Source organism: Zingiber officinale, chromosome 10A, assembly GCF_018446385.1.
Source record: "Zingiber officinale cultivar Zhangliang chromosome 10A, Zo_v1.1, whole genome shotgun sequence".
NCBI lineage: Eukaryota > Viridiplantae > Streptophyta > Magnoliopsida > Zingiberales > Zingiberaceae > Zingiber > Zingiber officinale.
Window position 1 is genome coordinate 61,781,401 of NC_056004.1, and position 6,000 is coordinate 61,787,400.

The window sequence follows — 6,000 nt, forward strand, 5'->3', positions numbered from 1 at the left end:
TATTTTAAAAATTATTTAAAAATTCTTTTTAAAATTGTTTAAAAATTATTTTAAAAATTGTTTAATTTTTTTTAATAACTGTTTAAAAAATTATTTTAAAAAGTTGTTTAAAAATTATTTTAAAAATTGATTAATAAATACTTTAAAAATTATTTTTAAAATTGTTTAAAAATTATATTAATAATTGTTTAAAAATTATTTTAAAAATTTGTATAAAAATTATTTTAAAATTTATTTTGAAAATTATTTACAAATTATTTTAAAACTATTTTAAAATTAATTTAAAAATTGTTTTAAAATTATTTTAAAAATTGTTTAAAAATTATTTTAAAAATTATTTAAAAATAATTTTAAAAATTATTTGATAAATCTTTTTAAATCCTTTAAAAATTATTTGAAAAATATTTTAAAACTTATTTTAAAAATATTTTAAAAATCCTTTAAAAATAATTTTAAAAATTCTTTAAAAATTAATTGAAAAATCTTTTAAAAAATTATTTGAAAATTATTTGAAAAATATTTTAAAATTAATTAAAAAAATATTTAAAAAATATTTTATAATTCTTTAAAAAATTATTTAAAAAATATTTTAAAATTCTTTAAAAAATTATTTGAAAAATATTTTCAAATTCATTAAAAAATATTTTTAAAATAATTTTAAAAATTGTTTAAAAATTATTTGAAAAATCTTTTAAAAAATTATTTAAAAAATAATTAAAAAATTCTTATAAAATTAATTGAAAATTCTTTTAAAAATTTGTTTAAAAATTAATGAAAAATCTTTTAAAAATTTATTCGAAAAAACTTTCAAAATTCTTTAAAAATCATTTTAAAAATCCTTTAAAAATTAATTGAAAAAACTTTTAAAAATATTTTAAAAATTAATTGAAAAATATTTTTAAAAATTATTTAAAATTAATTTGGAAATATTTTTAAAAATTATTTAAAAATTAATTGAAAAATCTTTTAAAAAATTGTTTAAAAATTATTTGAAAAATATTTTAAAATTCTCTAAAAAATTATTTGAAAAATCTTTTAAAATTATTAAAAAATTATTTGAAAAATCTTTTAAAATTATTTGAAAAATATTTGAAAATTCTTTTAAAAATTATTTGAAAAATATTTTAAAATTAATTGAAAAATCTTTTAAAAATTCTGTAAAAAATATTTGAAAATAATTTTAAAAATTCTTTAAAATTTATTTGAAAATACTTTTTCAAATTCTTCAACAAATTTTTGAAAAATCTTTTAAAATCCTTTAAAAATTATTTGAAAAATAATTTTAAAAATGTTTAAAAACTTTGAAAATTATTTGAAAATACTTTGAAAATTATTTCAATATCATTTGAAAATTATTTTAAAAATTATTTGAAAATTATATTTGAAAATTATTTGAAAATAATTATAAAATCATTTGGAAAATTATTTAAAAAAAATACTTTCAAAAATAATTTGAAAAATCTTAGATAAATCTTTGATGAAAGTATTTCTCAAACTTAGATTTTAAAAGAAAAAAGTTATGTTTCCAATCTTCTAGTAAATTTTTTTAACTTAGCTAAATGTTTACAAGAAAATTAATTTTTAAAAGCTAAGCATTTATTTCTATACTCACTTTTTCTCTTATTTATTTTGATATATGGCAAAGGGGGAGAGTGTAAGGAAATTCAAACAAAATTAAAGAAATTTCAAAATAACAAGAAAATTTTTGTTAAGGGGGAGCTTTGTATGTGCTTATGTTTTATTTATGCTTGTGCTCATTTATGTTTATCTTTATTGTATTTTTTACTTAACTTTGAATTTCGGTTGCCATAATAAAAAAGTGGGAGATTGTTGGTGTGGAAAGCATCAGACGATTGAACCTTAGTTTTGATAATGACAAAGGAATTCAAAGTTAAGTTTAATTGTTATCTAATGTGTATGATTGAGTGTTTCAGGAAAGTCCTAGCTGCGGTTAGGCAAGTGGAAAATTCTAGGGGGTGGTAACCCTAGGTCATAGGGGGTGGTAACCCTATGCGGGAAGTCTTGACGGGTTGGAGCTTCAGACAAAATTCCTAGGGGGCGGTAACCCTAGGTTAAAATACTGGTGTCGCTAACCAAGTGGAAGTCTGGACGGGTCATGGACCGGACGTCCAGCATGAAGACCAGAAGCAACGGACGCTGAGTAAAAGTCCAGTTTATCTGGAGGATCGATCTGCAAAGGTAAACTCTCCTGAGTGGAGTAGGTGAGGACGCATTCCCCAGAAGAGGGAACAGTAGGCGTCGGTTCGACCTAGGGTTTTCGGTAGGAAATCTAAAGTCAGAACCGGACAGTCCGATGATTGTCAAACTTAATATTTATGATATTATATGTGCTAACTTTTGTATTGCAGGATATGCTTGTGTTTTTGGTCTAACATGTATTGCAGGTACAAAAGAACAAGGTTGAGCCTTGGATGAACAGTGTCTGAGGTGCCTCCATGGAGCTTGGAGGCGCCTCGGGTGTATAGCAGAAGTTGGCTGCGCAGCAGGCTTGGAGGCACCTCGGATGGAGCTGGAGGCGCCTCGGACCAGAGCTTGGAGGCGCCTTGGAGTGGCTTGGAGGCGCCTTCAAGTGGATGAGTTGCAACCAGTTCAGCGATGTTCCACGCGGCTGACCCGGAGGCTTGGAGGTGCCTTGGATGAGGTTTAAGGCGCCTCCAGCATTGTATAAAAGGGGTGTTCGAACAACAGCTTAATTCAACAATTTCTAAAGTATTCTTCAATTACGTGCTACTCAAGAAACGTCCCGGCCAAGCAACGACAAGTACACGACGACCCTGAGCTCCAGTTTCTATATTTTTGGTTATCGGTATAGTCTTTTAATTAATCTTTTGTAATACAAATTTGCAACCTTGCGCTTTGTTGACCTCCGCAAGTGTACGGAAAGGTAAAACTTATGAAAATAGAATTCTAAAAGTTAGATTACAACTTTGCAAATGAAAAGAAAAGTTATGTCTAATTCAATTGATAATTCTAATGTTATAGCCCAGTCCCCGGCAAAGACGCCAAAAACTTGTTGACCTCCGCAAGTGTACGAAAATATCACAAGTAATATAAAAGATTATCGTATCCACAGGGACTGGAATAAGCACTAAGAATATCACAAAATGAATTAGCTAGACAACAAATCAATGGATTAACAAAGTCTAGGTATAACTATGAAAAGTAACAAAAGAATGAAAGAATAGACAACAAGAATAAAGGCAATGATAAGGGATATTCTAGGAGTTTTGGTTTCTTTGTAAGGTTCTTTAATGTAAATGATCTACCAAATCCTTTTTCTCAATTGCCCATCATTTGTAGAAGGTTTCCGGTTCTCTCTTGCAATAAAGAACTGACCTAGGACTGAAATCAATACCTAGATTGATCAATTAGGAATGAATCTATGTTGTTATTTTATTATTGAACCCCGTGGTAGTTTTGATGTGATCAACCAAGTTTAGGTTAGGTCTTGCTTTGTGTTTGTGTGTTCTACGAGCACAGAGATCTTGTCAACTAGCGGGGGATGTTTGAGAAGGATTGAGACGATGAAGCTGACGCGATGAAGCCGGCGACGAGAGGAATTGACGCGGCCTGGGACGACCAAGGTACGCGACGATGGTCCGCGTGAAGTTTGTCGAGGGATGTCGGAAGACGCGTGCGGAGGCAGGAGGACCGCCGTCGTGGCGAAGTACTGCGGCACACGCGAACATACATGCAGACTGGGATTTGAATTGCACGGCCGATGCCGATCTCGACCCTCCCGATCTGCTCCGGCTACCACAACCACGTCCCGATCCGGGCCAGGTGGTAAAGTCCTCCCCCTCTTGGGTTGACGGTCGGTCGGCATCCGGATCAGAAGCAGTTGACGAGGCCATTACAACAGCGAATTCACACTCGATAACCATTGGCCATTGATGGCCGACCATAACGATCATCGACAGGACTTATCCGAACGGCCAGAACTAGAACGCACGGAAGTCAGATAAGTCTGTCATCGGGCCGATGACGGGGATCGGATCGGCTCGGTTGACCACCCATCGTCGGTCAAACCTATTTCCAAAGGAAAGTTATTCCGATAAGTTTCTAGAACCCTATAAAAGTCTGTCGTGTAGCCTGTAGTAGCTTACTATTCAAACGAGCTCTCAGTTCTTACTCTCAAGAATCACTGCAAAGGCATGCCAAAGTCTCTTAGCACTCGCTGTGTGGGACCGATGTTACGGCCGACTGTCAACCGTCGTCTTCCCGGGACGCGAGGTAAAAGCCTAACCTCCCTGTGTTCGCGATGATCCCCGCTGATCCGGTCGGTTATGCCTTCCAATCCAACAGTCAGTGGGTCTCGAATACAGTCGAGTGTGATGATCCATCAATGGTATCGGTCCCCTAGATGACTGACTTGGGTGATCAACTCTAGTCTCTGCCGATCCGACTGACACCGCCGACGATTAGGGGTTCGTCCACCGGAGACTTTACTAACGCACTAAACGGTGACGCGTGGCATGGCTGCACGTGGCGATTGAGACACCGAGTTCGACCATCGGGAGGTTTGATCAGGAGGTTCGGTCGACCTAACCATTGACAAGTAAACTTCCAGTTAACTTGCTCTAGTTCGGCTTCTTTGGGTGATTTCGGCCATCCGGAATATGGCTCACCCGAAACCAGTTCCCGCCCTTCTTCTCGAGCTGTCTTCCATCCCGGCTTTACAACCCTCAAACACCGCGCATGTTCTTCACGCCTACTGGGTGTACTCTTCAGCAGCTCTCTCGTCCTTCGGACGCACCAAGCCCGTCGGCTCCCTTCCCGTGCCGTCCTTCTCGCTAGCCGCTCCCGACTCTTTCGCTCCTAAGCTCCGCACGCAGACATTGGATCAAACACAAAGCCAGAGGACTAACCTAAACTTGGTTGATCACAAAAACTACCACGGTTCAACAATCTCCTCCTTTTTGATGAGCATCAACCCAAGTTCAAGTTAGGTAAAACAAATAGATAGTAATTTAAAGAAATGACAATAAATTTGTACATAAATTGCAACTTTAAAATAAATTGCAACATGAAATTTTTAAAAAAAATTAACTCCTCCTTAACCTATCTTTATACTTATCTTTGATCAAAGTCTTTGAGAAAATAAATATAAAGTTTGAAAAAATAAGTCTTTTGAGAATTTCTAAGGAAATGTTAAAAAAAATTGGAAAGCATTATTTAATTGTAATTTTAATGCTTTTATCAAGTTAATTTAGTAAATATTTTTTTTCGATATTTTCCTTGTCGTGGCGAGGCACTAGGCCTTGGTTAACTTCCTTAGACAAAACTTCATAAAGAAATTCATTGTTTAATTTACTCATTGTTAAGCTCTAAACTTATCTAGTTTTAATTTAGTAGTTCTAGTATAGATTCCTCCTCTGGAAACATAGTTTCTTGGTATTTTCCTAAGTTGACCCTGATGCTTCCTTATGTACGAATTTAATTTTTCATATAACTTTATTTCTGAACGTGGAAAAATATTTTTAAAACATGCATCAGTTTTCAATTTTTTAATTTCTAATTTTAAAACTTCATTTTCTAATTTCAAATATTCATTTTCCTTTTCTACTTTATCTAATTCTTTAGAAAGTGCTTTAATAAAACGAAAGGACTGTTTAGGGTTTAGGGCACGTACCTTACTTACCTCGTCTTGCGATGCTCCCCCTTCATCACAGCTTTCTTCTTCTTCTGTTGTTCCTCCCCCTTCATCTATGCTCATTTCTGAGTTAGACATTTCTTCTAGCTGATGGTTGGCCATCAGTGCTAGTCCCGAGAATTCTTCGACTTCGGATTCGGAGGACGATGAATCATCCCATGTGGCCTTTAGGTTGTGTTTGGGTCGAGCTGGCTTCTTACTCTTTTCTTTACTTTTGCTCTTCAGTTTTGGGCAGTCATCTTCTATATGTCCTTCTTCGTTGCAATTGTAGCAACGAACCACCCTTTTCTTTTGTTGGAACTTTTTTGACTATGATATAAATTTAT